The following is a 25334-nucleotide window of genomic DNA, read 5'->3' as shown; positions in this document are numbered from 1 at the left end:
TTATATAATATATGTCTTATTCTGCCAGGAAACAAATTGATTCCCCAAAATCAAGCACAAGCCACCTTTCTGTGTTGCGTGAAAAACAAAGAACTTTACCATCTAAACAGAGGGGAAGGAAAGCCAAAGATAAGGCATTTGTAAAATCATTAGTAGGTCAAGGAGACCATAGTTACATGCAACATACAAAACACTAGGAGAAGGAAAACAGTGTGACATCTCTGTTCTCTCAGAATTAAAAAAGACCATTTCTGAACCATAAGCTCAACCTTGAGACTTCTTTATTTATTCACAATAAACTTACATTATATTCACAGAAAACTGATTTCAAAACATCTCATAAACACTACTGCTTCTATATATGCCTCTGTAAGGGAAAGCATTTTTAGCCTAGGAGGGACCTACAATGGTACTTAATGCTTCTCTAGCATTTCTAGCACATAAATACACATAAGATGTAAGTACTATTCAGTACACTTTTTCACAAAATTTTTCAAAACATTAATTTTAATTGATGAAAAACAAATATTTCATAGAGCAATGAAATTATGTGGCTTGTTAATGTTAACAATTAACATTGTTAATGTTAATTAGTTAAAATTAAAAGCTGACATAATTAGATAAAACTGAATTATGAGTTTGTGGACTCCATCTATCAGTACTTCACTCTCCACTGGTAACACAGTCCTGACTGTCACAGTCATTACAATGGTGAGGAGCAGGGAGATGCAAAATCAAACACAATAAGGGCGCCATAAATCCAAAAGGGCTGGGAATTGATGCTCTAGTAAGCTGTAACGGATAGATTCTGGGCAGCACCCCAATCCTATACTACTTAATTTATTCCCAAGTCCCTTAGAATCAAAGCTGGGTAAGGAGACAAAATAATACGCATGCCACTCTCCTTCTCATTTCTGTCACAGTATTTAAAATTATTACTAATGGAATAAGATACGCAAACAGAGCTAGCTATCTTCTGCTAAGAGCTATGTTTTTATCCAAGCATTTCAAATTATTACAGAATTTATTATTCAGTTATCAGAAAATTAGCCCAGAAAAGTTCACTTTTACAGAGAAAACACAAGACAGGGTTTCTCATTTCACAGGAAAAGACAAGAAAAATGAAAAAGGTTCAAACTATTTGTAAGGGCTGGAAAAACTCAGTGACTTGAGCGCAAACAACATTCGTCTACCTGGCTATGCCTTTCTCTAAGTTAAACACAGGTATCATTTTTTGAAGACATTCCCCACTCATTTGACAAATGTCGACAAATAGTTAAATTTTCTGGTTAACAGTTCGCACAGTAACTCTAGCTGCCTAAAATGTCAGCTTTGGTTGACCAGGGTTTTCATTCACAGCATATGCCCAACTTCTTATGATGCATGTTTTGATATTCCAACCACTGGGGCTGAATCTGTCCATCTGGTTTTACGGCTAAGCGGGTTGTCTGAAGCTTAAAAAGTTGATTATGTACAAAGATAATCCTACATATTCTCAGCATATGGTAACATCAACCACTGATCAACTTTTCAGGAATAAGAAAGTCATCCCAGGACTGACTGCTCAGCCTGGACCTCTGACACTACTATTTAGTCACCATGCTCAATAACAATGCCATGTGGTTTCCCAGGGACATATATTCTTAATAGCCCAAAATAAAGGAAAATAATGTAGAAGACAACAAATGTGTACTGAAAAAGAGTTTTCTACAAAAGACTCCTGATTTCCCTTGCCAGACACTGAAAATTACATACACACACAAATCAGGAGTAAATGCCTCAGAAGTTTAATCTTCCTTTTGTCATTTCCAAGAAACTGGTAAAGGAAACATTCGGTAAGATGAAAGAACTCAGTGACATCTGTCTGTAACGTTTAAGTGGAATTTGAAAACATTGAGAAAAGGTTGTTGAAAGTAGATACAAGAGCCTTTAGAACCCAATGTTCCAACCATTAACTAGCTGGATCAACAGCAGAGACTTAAAAGGTTGAGACTTTTGTCATAAAAATTATTCATTCAAAAGGTCAAAGTCGGGACACTTGGCTGGCTCAGTCAGTAGAGCATGCAACTCTTGATCTCAGGGTTATGAGTTCGAGCCCCAGGATGCAGAGGTTACTTAAAAATCTAAAAAAAAAAAAAAAAAAAAAAGTTAAAAAGGCCAACTTCTGGGACGTCTGGGTGCTCAGTCAGTTAGTTAAGCATCTGCCTTCAGCTCAGGTCATGATCCCAGGGTCCCAGGATTGAGCTCCACGTCATACATAAAAAAGCCAATACGACAAAAACTTTAACCCTGTGGCTCTACTGTGGCCATTCCAAGCTGGGAGGAGATACCCACATGTCAAGACTACAAAAAGAACCCAGAAATAACTGTAACAACATAACACCTTATACTATGCCTTTCCAAACCCTTTCACATCCATTAAGATCTAAAATTGAGTCTTTCATATTTCAAAGAAAATAAATTGTAGTGTGTGCTATCTTTCTCAGAGCTCTTCCTTTTTTTTTTTTTTTTAAGATTTTATTTATTTATTCATGAGAGACACACAGAGAGAGGCAGAGACATAGGCAGAGGGAGAAGCAGGTTCCCTGTGGGGGGCCTGATGCAGGACTTGATCCCAGGACCCCAGGATCACGACCTAAGCCGAAGACAGATGTTCAACCTGTGAGCCACCCAGGTGCCCCTCTCAGATTCTTTCACACCCATACTGACTCTAATTGTGCTTTTGACTAAAAATAACCAACAGGGAGAAAGCTGTTCAAATAAGTCTATATTACCTGCAGAGCACCTCTGCACACCTAGAGATTAATTCACAACTCACTGCAACCTACTACACCATTACTACTGGAGGATGTCCATAAACATTACTTTTCAATTCTATTCTTAAAATTCTCTTTCAAGGGTGGGTATCATTGACACCACACAAGCACAAGACTTTTCTATTCCTGTTCACTGAAATCAGAGAAATATATTTGATCCTGAATTAACCACATTAAAGGGAAAATAGCATAACTCTTAAAATCCATAAGTAACCCCAAAATATTAATTTCAACCCAATGTTTTCTATGAAAGCAAGAAACCAGATAGAACTGACCCACTGGTATAGGTCCTATCATGCCAAAATGGAATGGTTAGGGGAAAAGAAAGACCAAGCTTATCAGAGTTTGCAGTCATTTATGGACACGTGGTAATTAATTCAACATTTTTGAGCAAAGAATTTATTTAATGTTAGCTAAGTATGTAGTGGCATTTATCTGTCTTCTTAGAAAGTTATTCCCCTTTCTTTAGCTAAAAGCACCCCAACTTTGCTTCTGACTCCTGCATTCCATAGGTTTTTGTGAAACTAACAGCAATCAGACACATACACACAAACACACACACTCACAGCAAACTACCCAAATTTGGCCAATTATATTCCCCCTCTCCAGGAAAACTGAATCTTATTACACAAGAATGAAACCAGTTGGTGCAGTCTTTGAGACATGGCAACCAAAACAGACCAACCAAAGCCTAGAGATCCTCAGAGGGCTGGTTCTTGGCATCCGAAGCCTAGTTGTACAGCGTTTTCTATGCCTATATTTTATGGAAGTGCTACACCTACAGTTCTGTAACCTACCTTTTTAAATCAATAATATGTCGTAGGCATCTTTCCAGACTGGAAACAGTATAGATTCATATCATTATTTTCAGTGGTTTCATGGAATGGAAGTACCATAATCTATTTAATCAATTCCTTCCTCAAAATTATTTACTATATAATTATATATAGTAAGTAGTTCTTTATTATTATTTAAATATTTTACTTATTTATTTATTCATGAGACAGAGAGGCAGAGATACAAGTAGAGGGAGAAGCAGGCTCCCTGTGGGGAACCTGATGAGGGACTTGATCCCAGGACCCGGGGATCATGACCTGAGCTGAAGGCAGACACTCAACTACTGAGCCACTCAGGTGCCACTTTTTTATTACATACATATATATTTTCTAACTTTTCCTATTATGTATTTCTTTAGGATAAATTCCTAAATATGAATTTGTTAGATTAAATGCTATGTAAGTTTTACATTTTGATACATAATAGCAGCTATTTAGAATGAGGCATCAATTTACATCTCCACTAGAACAGAGAGTACACATTTCCCTTCATCTTCACCAGCACTGGAAATTACTATCTGCCTTATTCCTCTTTCAAACCGAGAAATGCCCAAATATTAAGACTACCAAGAGAAGTTACAGAAGAATCATAATAATATAATACTTTACATATACTATGCTTTACCAAATCAAGTCACATCTAATAAGGTGTAAATTGAGTCTGAATAATATTGCCAATACATTAAAAATGGTGTCTTAGTTGGCTCAGGTGGTCATAACAAAATAGCATAGACTGATTGGCATAAACAGCAAAAATTTATTTCACACAGTTCTGAAAGCTGGAAGTCCAAGACTGAAATGCCAGCAAGGTAGGTTTCATTCTGAGGCCTCTCCTTTAGTTTGTAGATGGTTGCCATCTGGCCATGTGCTCATATGACCTCTTCTTTGGGCATAACTGGGCCAGGGATCACCAAGGTCTCCGGTGTCTCTTCTTACAAGGGCACTAATCCTATCCTGAGAGCTCCACCCTCATGATCTCACCTAACCCTAATTACCTCTCAAAGTCTCCATCTCCAAACACCATTACACTGCAGGTTAGGGCTTCAACACATGAATTTGGGAAAGACACCTTCAGTTCATAACAAATGGCATCTTATCACTGTTTTTCATTTCATTTCATTAATTACTAGTGAAATTGCAAATTTTAATGTTTATTGGTCATTGATTTTTCCTTTTAAAAATGGTCTGTTCTGATTCCAAATCTGGAATAGGAAGGGTACAAGATGAGCCTGGAACATTTCGTCATAGCAAAAAGCAAAGAAGCTACTATATGTTATTAGAGGCATGTCATAAGGACTTGGAGCCAACCTGACTAAGCCTTAGTCACAAAGATAGGACAATTTGAGCATCAAAAGGAAACTAACTGAAATGGACTGAAATACACCATAAATGATAAAATAGAGGTGTTCATAAAGATACTCAAAAAGAGAGAGAAAAAAACCTCAGGTGTCACCAATGCAAGATGCTAGGGAAATAATAACTCATGATTTTGTAAAGTGGCAAACAAAGGGGAAAATAGACAACTTCCCCACCCTTCCTGTATAATCTATACCTCAGAGTGAGCCCTATATATTCTTTCATACAGCAAAATATACCACCATTGTAACATTATCTGGGAAATAAAAACATCATCTGCATCATCCGCAAATTTCAAAAAGGTGTACCCTACATCACAATCCACATGCAAGGGAAATGACCCAGCAAGGATATAACATATATATTACCTTTATCCCCTCTGGACCCTATATTTTTTAAAGGTACTGTGCACTAAATAACTCATTTCCCTGTTTTAACATAGGTATATACGATCTCCAGTGATTAAGTGTTCCTGAGCATCATGAAATTATCATGATTAACATTCTGTATAAAATTTAGAATATTCATGAACAAAATGTGGTCCATACACGTATGTATGTGACACATTTGTATACTAATGGGGCATTTATTAATCAGCCTTAAAAGGGACAGAAATTCTGACACATGCTACAACGTGGATGAACCTTGAAGACATGCTAAGTGAAGTAAGCCAGTCACAAAAGGACGAATACTGTATGACTGCACTTATGTGAGGGGCTCAAAGTAGTCAAACTCAGAGAGAGAAAGTGGAAGGTTGATTGCCAGGGGTCCAGGGAGAAGGGAATGAGAAGTTATTGTTTAACAGGTACAACGCTTCAGTGCAGGAAGATGAAAGTTCTGGCCATGAACAGTGGTGATGGCTACACAACAATGTGAATGTACTAATGCCATGGAACTGTTAAGATGATAAATGTTATATGTATATTTTGCCACACAAACAACAGTATGTTTGGTATGTTAAAATTGAGTAACTGAACATTATCCCAGCCAAATTAAAAGAAATTTTACATTTTAATTACATATTCCCTGCTGTGTCAGCAGTCTCCCTGGGCAAATGAACAATTTCAGGAAGGTAATACTGAAAATACTTCACAGATTCCTAAAGAGGAGCCAATGCAATAACTAAACCAAAGTATTTCCTAACAGAAGTTTAACTCAATTTTTAATGAGTTTTTGTGAATCACATGCATAGCTGGCCCACTCAATCTATCTTCAATCTTTCTCCACATACGGAAAAGAACAGGAGGGAGACTGCAATTGATATTGCAAGTGCAGTGGAACAGATGAAGAATAATGTCTTAGCTTCACCATGCACATGGTAGGCACTCAATAAACATGCCTGATTTCGGATACTCAGTAAAACCAAGAGAAAACCTGGGCTTCACTTTCTGTCCCAGACACTAGCTAGTGAGAAGGCAGACATTCCACTCAAAGGAAGGCCACTGTCTCTCTACTTCTTCCATTACTTCCATTACCATGTATCCTTATATAGGTCAAAGAATTTTTTTTTTTTTTAACTCAAGAGTTTGGGTGGGAAAAACGCGTGAATAACCAAACTACCACTCTTATAGCTCCATATGAAAACAGAAAGTCAGTCCAACATGACACACACATCTTTTCTAAATGAAGTCAATTTTAAAGTATACAGTAGAAAATACATTATTATTATTTCTCAGGCACAGGAAGCAATGCTGGCTTCCTACTCTTGTATCCTGAGAGCTCCACTGTATTAGAAATTTTCCCCATATGATTTCCTCTAACTCAGGTCTACATACTTCTAACTCTAGAGGTCAACCACCTTCCCCCATCACATGAAGATCCTGCTACTTTCACAGCCCTTACTAAAATAGAGCACTTAAAATTCTTAAAGAAAATTCACGTCTTCAAATAACTCTTTCCTACAAATTAAGTACTATTCTTTAAACTGAGGAACTAAACACTAGATTTGGCTTTTCACAATTTATTCATATATTCATTTCCACGATAGTAAACTATCAAGAAAAGAAGGGGGGGGTCGCCTGAGGTCCTCCAGGTCTTAATGTGGCTATCATTGCAAAATGTTGGGATCAGCTCCCAATATGCCCCACCAGACGGCCAGGAGTCTGGGCAGCTAGCTGCTCTCTGGATTGCAGTGTGGCTCTGTGCAAGGTGCCCTGTCACTTCACATCCATCACGACCTCAAATCCCAGCTATCTGGTGCTGCCGGGCCTGGTGATGAGCCCTCTCCGGGACCACAGCACCATTCCCACGGGCCCCGAGGGCCAAAACTAAATTCCAGTTACTAACAAATGGAAACCCAAGACACAAAGAAGCAGAAATAAAGGGACCCCCGCAAAGATAAGATTTTTGTATTCCTCAAAACCTTAGAAATGAATGTTCTTTCTCTGTGCTTTTTCAAAAACCTGTCTACTGGGAGTCCTGGAGTGCCAAATAGAAAGAGAAGAGCCCCCAACTAAATACAGAAATCCAGGAAACAGTTCCCTGCAAGGGAAGCTGACTGTCCCCAGGAAGAGAAGTGTGTCGGAAGACTTTCTGATCAGCAATTAGCGATTTAGCAGGTATTTAGCAGGTAAGTCGCATCCATCCCCGGGAGGACCGTGTCACCCTCATTTCCTTCCACAAAGCCAGGTGGCCCTCACCTTTCCAACCTTGAAGTGATGTGGCGAGGAAAAGTCAGACACCTCTCCCTGCTGCTGGCCCAAGCGGGTCCAACTTCAGAGCCAGCATCATGCACTTTGTTTTTAAGCGCAGGGAAAAGAGGAAGGGTTGGTATTCTGAGCGGAATCTCCGTTGATTTGCCAGAGGAAACCGTACAGACCAGACAGCAGAAGCGCCAGCGTTTCCATGCAGCTGCCACGACAGGTGACCGGGCCGCTCTGCAGACGCCCCGCACGCTCGGGGCTTCGCCGAGGTGGGGCGGGAAGGGAGGGCACAGCCTGGAGGACGGAAGGTGGGCAGGGGCAGGGGCAGGGGCAGGGGCAGGGGGGAAATCCACTCCGTCCGCACGCTGCGGGTGGGGGTGGGAGGAAGAGGAGGAGCACAGCCCCGTCTCCCCCGGGAAACCGTTTTAAGGGATCTTCTCTCTCCACAATTAAGAAGAAGAAGAAAAAATGGCTCCGAGCCAAACGCCTCCTGATTTACACACACACGCACACCAAGCTCTATTTCGCCCCATTTTCCTGTACGCTGAAACAAAAGGCGAACACGGCTCAACAGCAGGCAGCGCCGCCCGGAGCCCGCCGTCCGCGCCCCCGGGAGAGCCCACCCGAGGCGGCCCGCCCGCCGCCGCCGCCGCCGCCGCCGCCGCCGCCCCCCGCCCCCCGCCCGAGGACCGGCCTCCCGCCCGGCCGGGCCGCCGCCGCCCTCCCCGCCCGCCGCCCGCCGCCGCCGCCGCCGCCCGCCGCGCCCCCCGCCCGCGCGCGCACACGGGCCTGGCCGGCGCCGGGGGCCGCGAGCCCACCTCGAGGGGCGGGCGCCCGGCCGGGCTCGGGAGGGCGCTGCCGGCGGCGCCGGGGCCCGCCGCCTCCTCGCCGCGGAGGGCGGCAGCGCGCGGCCCCGGCGCCCGTGACAGCGGCCCCGCGCCCGCCTCACCTCCTAGCGCCCGTGGCGGCGGCCCCGCGCTCCTCCGCGCCTCTCCGCCTCCGCCTCCAGCAGCCCCGCGCCGCCGCCGCCGCCGCCGCCGCCGCCGCCGCCGCCGCCTCCCCCCGCCCCGCGTCTCGACCGAGTCTCCGCCTCCCTCGGCCGCCGCCGCCGCCGCTGGGCCCGGCTCCGCGCCACGTGACCGCGCCACGTGACCCGGCGCGGCTGGCAGGCGCCTCCCCGGCCGGCCTCGCGCCCTCGCGCGCTGGGGACCCGCGCCCCGCCGGTGGACGCCCGCCCCGCCCCGCCCCGCCCCGCCCCGCCCGGCCCCACCCGGCCGGGCCCGGCCCCCCGCCAGCCCGCCGCCCGCCGCCCGCCCGCCGCCACCTGCTCGCGCTCGCCTCCGCCCCGCTGCGCTCGCCCGAGCGCACACTCACGCGTGCACACACCGGCGCTCACGCGCGTGCACACGCGCAGCTCGCCGTCCTCGCCGTGCAGGGCTGCTTCCCAGCCTGCTCCCACGAGAAAACAAAGTAGTCGGCTCTGCGCCCCCCCGACCTGAGAAATCCTGCCCACCCCGCAACGCGACGGCGGGCGCCCTGCCCCGGCCCGCCCTGGGCCCGCCCTGGGCCCGCCCTGAGCCCGCAGCGGGCGGGCGTCCCACCGCGTCCCAAGTTGGAGCCACCGGGAAGCGCCGAGGCGACCGTCGTCCCAGTGTCTCCGGCGGTGATCTTGGACCTCAGTGTCTGCTGTTCGGTTGGTCTTACAGGGAAGAGACCAGACGGCGTCGTTTCAACAGAGAGAGAATTCACTGCTCTTCTTCGCCACCGCATTGATGTCGTGCTAGGAACGGAAACTTTGTGCATCCATCCTGCGTTTTCCGTCGTGGACAAAGAAATAGCATCACTGATTGTGTGATTGTTCCTATATGTGTACTTAAAAAAATTTTTTTTAAAAGTCCAAGCAGACAAGATTGGGATGCCCTGGAGGGCTCGGCTCAGTCCGTTAATCTGGGACACTGGATCTCAGCTCAGGTCTTGATCTCAGGGTCCCGAGTTCAAGCCCCCTGTCGGGCTCGGCACAGGGCTGGGCTGGGCGTGGAGCCTACTTGTAAAAATTAACTGATTTAAAAAAAAATAATAAATCAGCATTCTTTCTTCCATAAGGCATCAAAGTCCTATGTAGTTAAGTGTAGTAGACACTCTTGGCGTAGATTCTGCACTTTTTTCTATTTTGCCTATTTGCCAAATTTTTAAATCGGCTTCAGATTTAAGAATTCTTGCTTCTGTGAATTTCTGGTTGTCAGGAAAAAAGGGGGGGGGCAGGTTGGACAACGTGTCCTTCATTTCTGAAATTCCATGCCTATGATTTCACGAATTTTAGAAAGTGCTACCTAGAGTTCTTTTTAATTTTATAAAAGGTGATTTTTAAATGACAGTATTTGCCTCCTGCATGTGTGCGCATAATATAATACATTAAGTATTTATATCAGCATTATTTGATAATATTTTATAAGCATCCCTGAAGTTAATTTTGAGACCTTTAAGAAATAAAGCTATATTTAGGTCTTAGAGTACTATAAACATAGAAGATAGTCTTCACTCAATTCAAGGTAATAGTCATTCATAATAGTGACTATTCATAATAGTCCTTATGCTTCAACTAACGAGTCAGTATTACACCTAAGGTGAGGAAACTAAAGGAGTCGTTCAGTATGTGGTCCTTACCACAACATGTACAACCTCTAAATAGAACTACTTTAAAATATATACATGACATATTTTTAAGCGTCTGTCTTTTTCACACGCAGACAGAAACTGGGATCAGCAAGCAGGGTCTGGAACAAATCAGGAAAAGTCTGGTCCTTACTGTCAGACTGGTAAACGTCAGCAGCAGAAGGGATCAGAGATGAAACATGCACTTGAAGAACTTCCTTGACCTAACAAATGCAATCTGTAAAACAGCATGAGAAAGATTTAACAAATACCCATCAGGACGAAGCAATTCTCTCCTCTGCAAAATGAAAAAGCATTAACCTTGAAACCACCCTCCCCATAACAAAGTTTTCCCCAGGGACCCATGTGTATAGACTCTTTTATCCAAGCACTTCTGGGCATGCATACAGCCAACTCTCTGCAAAACTATAAAGGTCCTCGAGTTTATTTTCTGCCTCTGTGGATTCCCACAGCGTCTGTGCTCACATGAATGGTCTTCGGAGCAACCGTCTTCATCGCAGTCCTGCTTCTACCACTTTTGAACAAGTGATTACGAGAACAGCATGCCTAACGCTGTTTCTTTAACCATACATTCAAACAATATCTACCTCACAGGGCTGTTGAAAGAATTAAATGAAATAATTTATGCAAAGTACTTAGCATAGTGCTTGATGCATAATAGTTAATCAAAAATCCTCAGATTTATTACATGCTCACCGCAGGACAAACACAGTACCTTGTTGGTCTTATTTTTACTTATTGTCTCTGTTCCCTGTTACTCTTCATGGAAGCCCTCCATACCCCCCCCCCCCCCGCCAAACCCCACCATCATGCAATTAGCAGTCTATTACTCTCTCTGCCTTGTCAATCTGTTGTGAATCTGCATTTTGAGCTTTTTAAAAAAGCTTCTAACTATAAAATGAAAATGATTGCCTCTAGTTTAGAAATCTGAGGCAACAAGGAATCTTTTGGAAGGAGATGTGGTGATAAGCACCCTTTGAGGTCCTGTTAGGTCAACAATTTCCATTTTGTGGTGCTTGTTGGGTCATTTTGTTGTGTTGTGTGTTTTATTTTGTTTGTATCTGTCATGTTTCAATATTAGAAGATCTCGCAACACCTTTGAAGAATTAAACCAGTCCACAATAATTGTTAAATGATAATTATTAAAAGAAAGTGTCTCTCGTATGGCATTCATGACCTCACTCTATTGACTGACTGTCCTTCTGCTCTAGGTTCCAGTTTGGAAAAACCTTCTTCCTACCCTGCCCAAGCTCCCAAAAGTTCTGAGAAATATGTGACCTTCTTTAAAGTTATGCAATCCTTACTTCTGCCTTGGGTCACGCTATGAGGTCCAAGCTCAAACTGGATCTGATAAGCATCTTGGTAACAGTATAATAACTTGGTTGTGACATAAATATTTTACATTCAATATTTGGCTGCACACCCCTGTGCTACTCTACGGCTGAGCCTGAAGGCACAAGGGATTAAAAGTCACAACCAGGTGCCTGAATTGGTCTCTGCCCTTCTCTCTCCAATTTCTGGGCTTGCCCCTTGCCCATCACACCACTGAAAGACATGTAAATACTGACAATCCAAAACTCCTCTCCTTCAACCACTCTCCTGCCTCCTTCTCACCCAGCATCTCTGGTCACATCTTCCCTCTCTCCTGGCCACAACATCATTCTGAGTGCAAAGTTTCTGCTCGTTCAAGCTCTTCAACCACCAAGACATTGGCACGAGGATCAGGAAACTGGATCCTAGATACAGAGAGCCAGAAGGTGTCCATGACAAAGAAGCTAGAGCTTTTGGAGAATAAGATCAAGCCTTCTGTCTGTTAATGTGTCCTGAGAACCAAAAATGCCAGTGCCAGCTTAGGCTTCATTGTGGAGATTCAGCATCAGAATAAGGAAGGAAATGCCCGTGGTCCCAGCCACCTCCAGACTGCTTCCCATGGTTCTGGGTACTAACACAGTCACATTTTAAGAAGGACATTGGGGACGCCTGGGTGGCTCAGCAGTTGAGTGTCTGCCTTTGGCTCAGGGTGTGATCCTGGAGTCCCAGGATACAGTCCCACATCGGGCTCCCTGCAGGGAGCCTGCTACTCCCTCTACCCATGTCTCTGCCTTTCATGAATAAATAAAATCACTTTTTAAAAATCTAGATGTTTATTGATAAGTTGCAGTAAACTCATGAAGGGTGATGAGTATGGTGAGGACTCTAGAAGCTATATTTCAATGTTGTACGGTTTTATATATAGCTGCGGAAGAAAATAGGAATGTTTAACCTGAAAAAAAAAAGCCAGAAGACGATGCTGGTGAACTTTATATGTTCTTAAATTCCTTTTTAATTATTTATTAAGCACCTTACTTTGGACTGAGCACATTCTGAATCAAGAGCCAGTGTGTGTGGGTTTCCAGGAGTGGGATTTGGTTCCGATCTGGAACCATCGGGGAAGTGGTGACCTTGCAAACTGGCAATCTCCTAAAAGTGCCTCAACTTTGGATGTGCAGCATTAGTCTCTGGAAAGGAGGAGTGACCTGTAAAAGTGACCTATAACCTTCCTCCATGAGGCTCAACGGTAAGGCCTAACTAGTTGGCCCCAAGCTGGGAGGCCTCTGATATGAAGGCTCTGATAGGGAGAGCAGAGCCGATGGCACCCCCAGCCTGCTCCTGGGGCTGCCCACTGGGAAGCTGGCATGGACATCCATGGCTGCGCCAGACCAGTTTTGACCTAAACCTCAGGAGGCTGACTGCCCTCTGGGAAGCTGCCGGGAGTGAGAGCCACGGAGCTGGCAGCTGAGGGCTGTGATGTTTGGGACTAAAGACAGTTAGCTAAAGCAGAATGTAGTAGAACTGACTTCACTCAAATATCAAACTCCTGAAACGTGTTGGTCTTATTTGTTATTCTGTTACACATAACCTGTTCCTTATATTTTGGTTTTGATTTGTTTGTTTTAACTATCACATAGAAGACGCAGTCAGCTGACACAGTCAGCTTCTGAAATAGGTGTGCTCACAGGGCCTAGGTTATCTTTGTATCATGACTTGGTGACCAGGGGAGCTTGGGCACATCCCTCCATCTCTGGCCTCCATTCCTCAGGCTGCGGGGTGTGGAGGGGATCTTGTCTCTCATTGTCCTTTCCAATTCCAAAGTTTTCTTAGCTCTTTGGATGAAATTCACTAATAGAAATTTAAAGGGCTCTTTCCTATCCTGTGGCTTCTCTATAGTCTGGATTATTCATACCAACCTCTTATGAGGAGTATTTCATTTTACTAAGCCCTGTGGAAGTGAAGAATGAGGTTACCTGCAAGGCAGTCTAGGGCTTGGGCACACACAGTTTTAGACCTCAGTAGACTTCTTAAAATGTAAATAGGAAAGTGAGTTTTCTACACTTCTCCCTGTAGCTGGTAGACATGCCCAGCTACATTTACTTTCTCTACTTCTGATTCATTCAATTTATACTTCCCAAGCTAGGAAGACTGTAGAAGAAGAAAGACAGGGCATTTCAAAATTACATTTTTATCTCTACACAAACCTTTCCTTTTTTAAAAAGATTTTTATTTATTCATAAGAAACACAGAGAGAGAGGCAAGACATAGGCAGAGGGAGAAGCAGGCTCCCCACAGGGAGCCTGATGAGGGACTTGATCCCAAGACCCCCAGGATCTCGACCTGAGCCGAAGACAGATGCTCAACTGCTGAGCCACTCAGGTGTTCCAATCCTTTCCTTTTTCCATCCCTTCTCCTTTGCCTTCCTTTTTCTTCCCTTGACCATGAATCAAATACATACTTGATAACCAGTAAAAAGTCACTAATGGGACCAATGTTCAGGGATTTCTCTATTTTGGGAGGAACCTTCCATGAATTTTCTGAGAATATAAGTATAGCAAACACCGTTGGCTGTAACAACAGCCATCTCCCCTCTTGAGTGTTACTGAAATGCAATTTATTAAGCTATTCTTGCTCCCCATCCCAGGGTGTTCAAGGAAGCTTGGCCACCACCCTCACCCTGGCCCCATTCCCTTGCTAGTCTAAGTCAGTGGTTCTCACAGTGGGTCCCCCGGACTGTGACAAGCAGCAGTGCCACCATTGCAAGGGAATTGTTACAAATGCACATTCTCAGGATCCACCCCAAACTTCTTGAATCAGAAACACTGGAGTTGGGGGCTTAGCAACTTTAATAGATTCTGTTGTATATGATTCTGATGCATACAAAAAATCATTGGCATAAGCCAATCCTGCCAATTCAATCTTCTTTCCTTAGAAATCAGCAAGTGATCCAGTTCTGGTCAATTAAGCACAGGGGTAGTCTGCTAGGGGAAGCCTTTTGGAAACAGCTTTTTAGCTCTTAAAAAGAAACATAAGGACCCCCCTTTTCAGGGGGTCTGTGGAGTCTGTTTTCATAATACTACCAAGATATCATTTGCATTTATACTCACATTGTCTCATTAATGTACACTGGTCTTTTCCAGAGGTTACATGATGTGTGATCTCACGCAGACAGTGCAGAAGCAGATATGAGAACCTATTCTATTAACCTGTTCTCTATTAAGCTAGACATAACCGAGCCTTGTAAAAAATGTAAAACAATGCCAGTCACTACATTTGTTTTGGAAAACAGTGGTTTTCTTTTTCATAAAAATGTGTGATTTACATTAACACATAAAGGTTTATTAGTATTATAAATACATTAATAAATATTTTTACATTTTCTCAATTTTAATTTATAAAATGGTAAACATCAATAGACATAACCTACATTAAAAAAACAACAACAAAATTTGTCTGAGGTCCTTAATTCTTGAGTGTAAAGGAAAGAAGACCTGAGGAAGTCTGAGAGCAGCTTCTCCCCACAAGGTTGTGGGTGGCTGGGGCTGTTGCTGCCATCTTGTGACCATGAGAGGCACCCGCCCACAAGGCGAGGAGGGTGGGGCCCAGAGAACTGGTTCATGAGGTCCACTTGACCCTCTGAAGACCCAACCCTGGTGTGTATCCTACACACCTTCACTATCTTGAAACTTCTTATTCTCTGAGATGATAAATCCTTTTATTGCTTAAGCAGCTTTAGGTCCAGTTTCCTTTTACAGACTGAAAAATCCCTACCAATCTCTTTCTAACCATTGTAATTTACATTTAGCTCTGAGGACCTCCATGGCTTTTTATATCCATTTCATTTATGCTGTCATAAACAATATTCACGCCATAAATATATGATGTTAACAGAAATCAATAGTTCTCTAAAAGCATATGCAAAAACCAAGCAAAATACAATGAAGATATAATAGAACCCTTACACACTTAGGAAAGTAGACCTTTTGATTAAGACTATATGCTTAAAACTTTGGAATTCCTATTTTTAAAAAAGATTTTATTCACTGTATTTCATTGTGAGAGAGCGAGCACGAGAGTGGGGAGCAGAGGGAGAGGGAGAGAGAGAAACTCAAGCAGACTCCTCACTGAGCACAGAGCCTCACAGGGCTGTGGCTCGATTTCACAACCATGAGATCATGACCTGAGGGAAATCAAGAGTTGAATGCTCCACCAACCCAGCCACCCATGTGCCCCTGTAATTCCAATTTTGTACTTATGTCAATTTTATGTTAATGTTAATGCTAGCCATTTTCAGTCTAACTCAATAAAAAGCTTAAATTTTATTTTTCAATTTTTATCTTTTTAAAAAAGTTTTTATTTATTTGACAGAGAGAGAGAAAGAGAGAGCACAATCAGGGGAGCAGCAGGCAGAAGGAGAGAGAGAAGCAGACTCCCTGCTAAGCAGGGAGCTGGAGGCGGGGCTCGATCCCAGGACCCAAGGCAAAGGCAGTCGCCCAACCAACTAAGCCACCCAGGTGCCCCAAAAGCTTAGATTTTTTAACTGCAAATTCTGAGATTCATACTATGATAAAAGTGATGTTTACCAATAGAACTAGTAGCAACAAATACCAAGTTATACCTATATAATTAAACATGGCTCCAAAGAGAATCACTTATTAGAAACTCAGTAACTTTTGTTACATTAAAAAAAAAAAAAAACTTTTTGTTTGTTCCTCAGAGAGGAAGAACATCTCTGAAAGACTTAAGTATTTAAGAATTGGATTACAGAAGAGGTCAGTACCAGCAATGATTTACCTGCACTTTATCTACCTTACGGCTGCAAAATAATACAAGAGTTTGGGATGTTATAGCAGAGATGGCTAATCCTCTGCCCAAAACCCTTCCATTGGACAGTTTTAACTAGGCAGGCAGCCTCTAGGGACTTCAGCTCAGGATGACATTTCCTAGCTTCCTGCCCTCCTTGCTCCATCCTAGGTGGGGCCCTATGACTAATGCATGCCAGTGGAATATGAGAAGAAATCATGGGTGTTGCTTCTGGTCAAGGCAGTTAAATGAGTGCACTTCTCCATCCTGTGTCTTCCCCTGGCTGCCAGCTACATGCAAAGAGCTTGAGGCCTCAGGAAACAAAGCCACTAGATGTAAACAGCCTGGATTTCTGAATCAGTCCTAATGGCGAGCTGACTGCCAACAAGAAATGCCTACAAAAGATTGCTAAAGGAGTACAAAACAAGTTTCATTTTGTTAAGCCTCTGAAAAATCCAGCCAATGTTAACATAGATTCTAAGCTATTTTAAAGCACTGAAGCTCTAAGTAGGCATCAGAAAAGTTTTTGACCTTAGGAGAAAAAAGAACAATCTTGTGTTTACTATTGTATCTCCATCTCTAGCGCCTAGAATAGTGCTAGGTAATGCTTAATTTTCAGTGACTACTTGAATGAATGAATAAATAATTGAATAGATGGATGGATGAGTAATAGATACACAAATTAGGTATTTATGTGAAAACTTATAGTTTATTTTTATTCTTTTAAAGACTTTTTTTAAAGATTTTATTTATTTATTCATGATAGAGAGAGAGAAAGAGAGACAGAGTCAGAGACACAGGCAGAGGGAGAAGCAGGCTCCCTGAAAGGAGCCCGATGTGGGACTCAATCCTGGGACTCCAGGGTCACACCCTGAACCTAAGGCAGATGCTCAACTGCTGAGCCACCCAGGCGTCCCAGAAAACTTATAGTTTAGAATAAAATAACATTAAATTTTTGGAGGAAATCTTTTTCCCAGATATTTGTGGGAAAGGCTCATTATTTTAACTAGTATTTATTTCTGTCAATTATTGGTGAGAATATAACATATGATAGAGAAAGTTTAGCTTGGAAAGGTAATTGGACTAGTTTTGTCTTGATATTCTCTGATTTATGAAAGTGATTATATCTACTAATTAAGGGTTCTATATTTAGCTATTTTAATAATGAGTATATTTTTAGATTTTTGAATTCTTATTTTAAGAAGTGAAAATAGATGACATAAGAAATCCATATCTCTAAATGGTTTTCAAATTACATACCAAAGTAGTCATTCTAAATCAAGTACATATAATTATAGGCAAGGTATCCTCCAAGAAATTATAAGTTTATGGAATTCTGACCTTACAACCCTAAGCACATATTGTGATAATAATGAATATCAGTTGGTAAGACAGTAAGAAAAATATTTGTTTTTGATATTAGTTTTAAGAAAAACTGTGATACTATATGAGAAATTTCAGGGGGTGAGAGAGAAAATATATGGTTGATATTCATTCATTTCACTAAAGTAGAATTCTTTTTTTCCCCTAAGATTTCATTTACTCATTTGAGACAGAGAAGTAGAAACTGTGAGTGGGGGAACCCTGGGTGGCTCAGCGGTTTAGCGCCTGCCTTTGGCCCGGGGCGCGATCCTGGAGTCCTGGGATCGAGTCCCACTCGGGCTCCCCGCATGGAGCCTGCTTCTCCCTCCTCCTGTGTCTCTGCCTCTCTCTCTTTTTCTCTCTCTATCATAAATAAATAAATAAATAAATCTTAAAAAAAAAAAAAAAAGAAAGTGTCAGTGAAGGAGAGGCAGAGGCAGAGGGAGAGGGAGAGGGAGAAGCAGGCTCCCTGCTGATGACATGGGGCTTCATCTCAGGACCAGGAGATAGTGACCAGAACTAAAGGCAGACATTGAAGCAGCTGAGTCACCCAGGCGCCCCTAAAGTAGAACTCTAAATATTAATTTTATTTGTGTTAATAAAACCAGAAGATGGAGTAGGAAGTTGGCCTAGAAAAATAAGACAACACAAAGTCTGCAGGTTAAATGTTTTGGATTTTTTTTTTTTTAAGATTTTATTTACTTACTCATGAGAGAGAAAGGCAGAGACACAGGCAGAGGGAAAAGCAGGCTCTGCACAGGGAGCCTGATCTGGGACTCGATCATGAGACTCTGGGATAATGCCCTGAGCCGAAGGCAGACGCTCAACTGCTGAGCCACACAGACATCTTTAAATAGTTTTCCTAGAGGTGATTCTTTTTAAAATATACAAATATGGGGCACCGGAGTGGTTCAGTCAGTTAAGCGTCTGACTCTAGATTTTGCCTCAGGTCACGATCTCAGGGTTGTAGGATGGAGACCAGTGTCAGGCTCTGTGTGGAGCATGGAGCCTGCTTGAGATTCTCTTTCCTTCTCCCTCTGCCCCTTCCTACTCGCACTCTCTCACACTAAAAAAAAACAAAACAAAAACAAAAAACAAAAACACATTTGTGGCATGTAAATAAATATATATATATGTATTTGTGTTAAATGGTTAAATGTTAAATATTTTCTGCTAACTTTCCCCAATCTCCTGAGCAATAGAAGAGATGCTGTGGAGTAGACTAGTTGCCTAGCAACCCAAAATTAGTGAGACATGTCCCCTTTCATTGACTTGATTTTAAATCAAGCTCTTCAAGGGGAACTATTGAGATGAATGACAAAAATATAAAACTCATAATGCTAGCACCATGCAATGGATTTTAGGAACAAAGCTCTATATGTACTCCATATAGTAGGATATTGAGGTTGGTTTGGAAAATATTAATTTTAGTTTGGAATATTCTATCTTTTCCTGGTGAAGATTAAACTTACCTAAAATGGCTCCTACTGGGGAATCTAAATGGCTCAGTTGGAAGAGCATGCAACTCTTGATCTCAATCATAGGTTGGAGTCTTACGTTGGGTATAGAGGTTACTAAAAAAAGCCAAAATTTAAAAATAAATGAATAAATAAATAATAAAATGGCTGCTTCTAAAGTAGTAACTATTTGAAGAAATGGATATATTAATTAGCTTCAAATGTGGTGATTACTGTATACATATATAATCATCAAATTGTACGTACATGGGACGCCTGGGTAGCTCAGCATTTGAGTGTTGCTTTCAGCTCAGGGTGTGATTCCGGAGTCCTAGGATCCAGTCCCACATTGGGCTCGTAGCAGGGAGCCTGCTTTTCCCTCTGCCTATATCTCTTGCCTTCCCGCTGTACCTCTCATGAAAAAAATAAATAAAATCTTTTAAAAATTGTACATGTATAGCCATTGAATTGTACACCTTATATATGATTCTTAATTGTCAAATATACTTCAATTAAAAAAAAAAAACAACCCTGCCTTCTAAAGACTACACAGGTAAAGACCAAGTCAAAAGAAATTAGGGAAAATGTTTTGAATTTAACAAAATTAAAACACAATAACAAAAAATGACTCTTGCTGATGAAGACATGGCTCTCCAGTCTCTGTGTAGGGTTTATTTGTTGTTGTTGTTTTAAATAGTATTGGGATGCTTGGGTGGCTCAGTGGTTGAGCGTCTACCATTGGCTCAGGGCGTGATCCCAGAATCCCGGAATTAAGTCCCACATCGGGCTCACTTAATGGAGCCTGCTTCTCCTCCCTCTGCCTGTCTCTGCCTCTCTCTGTGTGTCTCTTGTGAATAAATAAATTTAAAATCTTTCAAAAAAATAGTAAAGGAAGTATAGAAACAAAAGAGTAAATATGAGGTCTCAGGCCAACCTTTGTAAAACCTTCTATGTGGTGGTTTCCAAAGAAAGAAAAAATATGCAAGGATACCATTTGTAACCCCCCAATGTGGGTGTTTATGAAGTAGAAAATTATACGTTTTTTGCAACACAAGGTAAATGCATTACTTTTCTGGTAGAAATTAAGTCTGAAATCCAAATCAAGTTCACTTATTCCAATATACTGCTTCTAAGAAGAAACAATATATTTTGTACCAGCATTTTATTTCACTAACATGACACAAGAAGCAAAGGGAAGACAAATTCTAGGGTATGGAAGGTCTGGATCCCCAAAGCAGAGACAGAAACAGGTGTCTGCACTTTTAAAATGCTTGGTCAGAGCTCCTCCTACTGGAATAATTTAGTACCATCCTGTCGGACTCCTGGTCAAGAGTCACAGTTTTCACGGCTGTAACACAGTGTTACATAGCCTATAAATCACATCACATATTCCTTCTTTATGGCAGGTGAAACATTTCCCATTGTGATTTGTAAAAATCCATATCACAACTTCCATTTACCTTACAACTGATATGTACACTGAGATTTTGGTTACATAGAACTTAAGACCTGCCTTGGAGAATTCTAAGTGTTTATTCATTTAACCCTCACAACCACTATATGAGAGAGGGATTGCTCTCCCCTTGCTGTCATGGCTGAGGAAACGGAGAACATGTATAGGTCTATTTTCTAGGTATTTGATATTTTTAATGCTATTGTAAAGGCATTTCTAAAATTTCATTTTCAATTTTTATTGCTTCTATATAATATATGCTGCTAATTTATATATATAATTGATTTTTGTTTATTGATCTAGTATCCTAGGAATTTGCTAAATTCAATTGTCAGTTGCCTTTTTTAAAGATTTCATGAAGTTTTCAACATACACAATCATGTTGTCTGTGAATACAACACTTTTACTTCCTCCTTTGCAATCTGTGTACCTGTCAGTTCTTTTTCTTGACTTACAGCACTAGCTAGGACTTCCAGCACAATGTTGAATAGAAATAGTAAAACTAATGTCCTTACCTTGTTTCCAATTTTAAGGCAGAAACACACAGTCTTTCGCCATTGTATGTTAATTGTAGTTATTCCGATAGATGCAATTATCAGATTGAGGAAGGTCCCATGGTTTTCTAATTTGTGGAGAGTTTTTATCACGAATGAGTGTTAAACTTTGTCACTTTTTCAGCATATATTTGGTGATCATATGGTTTTTCTCCTCTATTCTGTTAATATAGTGAGTTATGAGTTACACCGATTGACTTTTGAATATTAAACTAACCTTGGTCAATTGGTCATGAGGTATTATCCTTATTACATAGTCCAGATTTTATACCTGTTTTTCTATATATATCTATATCTTTCTTACCTTACTATATATAGTTAGATTCCACTGAATAATAATTTTGTAAGTATCTCTTTTCATGAGAGAGTTTGGTTGATAATTTTTCTAATAATATTAGTTCAGATTTGCTTCCAGGTTATGTTGGCCTCATGAAATGAATTGGGAGGTATTCTCTCCTATACTATTTTCTCAAAGTGCTTAACAAAGGTATCATTTTTTCTTTAAATGTGTGATAGAATTTCAGTTGGACCTGGAGTTTTATTTGTGGGAAGATCTTTGATTAAACATTCAATTCATTACAGTCTCCTTTAAATGTTCAAGTGGCAGGAATAGTATAAGGCGTTCAGCTTTCCTATCTTATCTTGTGTAAGTTTTGATAAATTGTATTTTTTTCAAGGAATTTGTTGTTGTTGTTGTTTTAAATAGTAAAGGGAGTATTGGGAATGCCTGGGTGGCATCTAAGTTTTTATTTTTTTTAAACAGTTTTTTAAAAAAGATTTTTATTTATTTATTCATGAGAGACACAGAAAGAGAGGGGCAGAGACACAGGCAGAGGGAGAAGCAGGCTCCATGCAGGGAGCCTGACGTGGGACTTGATCCCAGGTCTCCAAGATCAGACCCTGGGCTGAAGGTGGCGCTAAACCACTGAGCCACCCGGGCTGCCCGCATCTAAGTTTTCAAATTGATTGACATAAAGTTCTTGTAATTTTCCTTATTAAGCTTTTAATATCTGTAAGATCCATTTGCTCTTTCATTCTTGATATTTCTTTTTTTTTTAAGATTTTATTTATTTATTTGATAGAGCACTCCTGCAAGCACACAAGCAGGGGGAGCAGGAGAGAGCGAAGCAGGCTCCCCACCTGAGCAGAGAGCCTGCTGGGGGCTCGAGCCCAGGAACCTGAGATCATGACCTGAGCAGAAGGTAGATGCTTAACCAACAGAAGCACCCAGGCCCCCTGCTATTCCTGATATTTCTAATTTACATTTTTTTCTCTCATTTGAAATGTGTGAGACTTGTTTTATGAGCCTGCGTATGCTTTATCTTGGTGGCTGTTGCATGTGTACTTAAAAAAGTATGTGTGTGCCCACCCTTCATTTTATTGCACTTTGCTTTATTCATTTATTGTGCTTTGCAGATGTTGCATTTTTTACAAACTGAATGTTTATGACAGCCCTGCATCAGCACCATTTTTACAACAGCATTTACTCACAGTGTATCTCTGTGTCACATTTCAGTAATTCTTGCAATATTTCAAACTTTTGCATTATTATTATAACTATTATGGTAGTCTGTGATGTTGCTCCTGTGATTGCTTTGGGGCGCTACAAATCATGCACATATAAGATAGCAAACTTAATTAATAAATGTTGTGTGTGTTCTGATTTCTCCATTGATAGGCCATCCCCCATCTTTTTTTTTTTTTTTAAAGAAGGTATAATGTGATCCTTTTTTTTTCTTTTTTTTTCTTTTTTTTTTTTTAGGATTTTATTTATTTACTCATGAGAGACAGAGAGAGAGAGAGGCAGAGACACAGGCAGAGAGAGAAGCTGGCTCCATGCAGGGAACCCAATGTGGGACTTGATCCCAGGTCTCCAGGATCACACCCTGGACTGAAGTTGGCGCTAAACCGCTGAGCCACCTGGGCTGCCCCGTCCCCCATCTTCTTTCCTCTGCTCGGGCCTCTCTATTTTCTGGGACACAATATCATTGAAATCAGATCACTTACTGACCTTGCAGTGTCCTCTACATGTTCAAGTGACAGGAAGAGTTGCACTCACTTTAAATCAAAAGCTAGTAATGAAGGCATGTGGAAAGCAGAGATGGGCTTAAAGCTAGGCTTCTTGTGATGAACACTTAGCCAAGTAGTGAGTGCAAAGGAAAAGTTCTTGAAGGAAATAAAAAGCCCTGCTTCAGGGCTATTTTTCTGAATAAGAAGAAAGTGAAGGGATCCCTGGGTGGCGCAGCAGTTTAGCGCCTGCCTTTGGCCCAGGGCGCGATCCTGGAGACCCAGGATCGAATCCCACGTCGGGCTCCCGGGGGAATGGAGCCTGCTTCTCCCTCTGCCATGTCTCTGCCTCTCTCTCTCTCTCTCTCTCTCTCTGTGACTATCATAAATAAATAAAAAACAAAAAAACTTAAAAAAAAAAAAAGAAGAAAGTGAAACAGCCTTATTGCTGATATGGAAAAAGGTGTAATGGTCTGGGTAGACGATCAAACCAGCCACATTCCCTTAAGCCAAAAGTTGATCCAGAGCGAGGACCTGACTCTCTTCACTTCTGTGAAGGCTGAGAGGGGTGAATAAGCTGCAGAAGAAAAGTCTGAAGCTGGCAGAGGTGAGTTCATGAGGTTTAAGGAAGGAAGCTGTGTCCATGATATAGTGCAGAGTGAAGCAGCAAGTGCTAATGTAGAAGCTGCAGCAAGTTATCCAGAAGATCTAGCTAAGACAGATCATGAAGGTGGCTCCACTAAACAACTGATTTTCAGTGTAGACAAAACAGCCTTCTATTGGAAGAAGAAGCCATCCAGGACTTTCATAGGTAGAGAAGTCAATGCCTGGCCTCAACGTTTTTTTAATTAATTAATTAATTAATTTATTTATTTATTTATTTATTGCAGAGACAAAAAAATATTTATTCCCTATCATTTAATTAAAGAACAGTATTTTTTATGTTGAAAATAATTTTTATTTTTGATACCTTTTTTCTTTAGTAAAGTAGTCCTGGAAGTATTTCTTTTTTTTTTAATAAAATAATTTTTTATTGGTGTTCAATTTACCAACATACAGAATAACACCCAGTGCTCATCCTGTCAAGTGTCCCCCTCAGTGCCCGTCACCCACTCACCCCTACCCCCCGCCCTCCTCCCCTTCCACCACCCCTAGTTTGTTTTCCAGAGTTAGGAGTCTTTATGTTCTGTCTCCCTTTCTGATATTTCTCACACATTTCTTCTCCCTTCCCTTATATTCCCTTTCACTATTATTTATATTCCCCAAATGAATGAGAACATATAATGTTTGTCCTTCTCCGATTGACTTACTTCACTCAGCATAATACCCTCCAGTTCCATCCACGTTGAAGCAAATGGTGGGTATTTGTCATTTCTAATGGCTGAGGAATATTCCATTGTATACATAGACCACATCTTCTTTATCCATTCATCTTTCGTTGGACACCGAGGCTCCTTCCACAGTTTGGCTATTGTGGACATTGCTGCTAGAAACATCGGGGTGCAGGTGTCCCGGCGTTTCATTGCATCTGAATCTTTGGGGTAAATCCCCAACAGTGCAATTGCTGGGTCATAGGGCAGGTCTATTTTTAACTCTTTGAGGAACCTCCACACAGTTTTCCAGAGTGGCTGCACCAGTTCACATTCCCACCAACAGTGTAAGAGGGTTCCCTTTTCTCCGCATCCTCTCCAACATTTGTGGTTTCCTGCCTTGTTAATTTTCCCCATTCTCACTGGTGTGAGGTGGTATCTCATTGTGGTTTTGATTTGTATTTCCCTGATGGCAAGTGATGCAGAGCATTTTCTCATGTGCATGTTGGCCATGTCTATGTCTTCCTCTGTGAGATTTCTGTTCATGTCTTTTGCCCATTTCATGATTGGATTGTTTGTTTCTTTGGTGTTGAGTTTAAGAAGTTCTTTATAGATCTTGGAAACTAGCCCTTTATCTGATACGTCATTTGCAAATATCTTCTCCCATTCTGTAGGTTGTCTTTTAGTTTTGTTGACTGTATCCTTTGCTGTGCAAAAGCTTCTTATCTTGATGAAGTCCCAAATAGTTCATTTT

The 25334-nt window shown here is 41.7% G+C and overlaps 1 protein-coding gene across 4 annotated transcripts in view; it reads right to left on the bottom strand.

The window, feature by feature from the left end:
- TULP4 (TUB like protein 4) overlaps window positions 1-8713 on the bottom strand; it is a 226663-nt gene extending 217950 nt beyond the window's left edge. For 2 of the 4 annotated variants that reach the window (XM_025422633.3, XM_049114043.1), the window contains exon 1: window positions 8600-8684. The gene's annotated coding sequence lies outside the window, so the exon portion shown is untranslated. Of the gene's footprint in view, window positions 1-7647; window positions 8195-8599 lie in introns of all 4 variants that reach the window. The other 2 variants (XM_035712589.2, XM_025422632.3) reach the window with 2 other exon arrangements.
- Between the last annotated feature and the right edge of the window lie 16621 nt (window positions 8714-25334).

The sequence above is a fragment of the Canis lupus genome, chromosome 1, assembly GCF_003254725.2.
Source record: "Canis lupus dingo isolate Sandy chromosome 1, ASM325472v2, whole genome shotgun sequence".
NCBI classification, from domain to species: domain Eukaryota; kingdom Metazoa; phylum Chordata; class Mammalia; order Carnivora; family Canidae; genus Canis; species Canis lupus.
The sequence above is the reverse complement of the archived record's forward strand: the minus strand, read 5'-3'. Positions and strand labels throughout refer to the sequence as shown.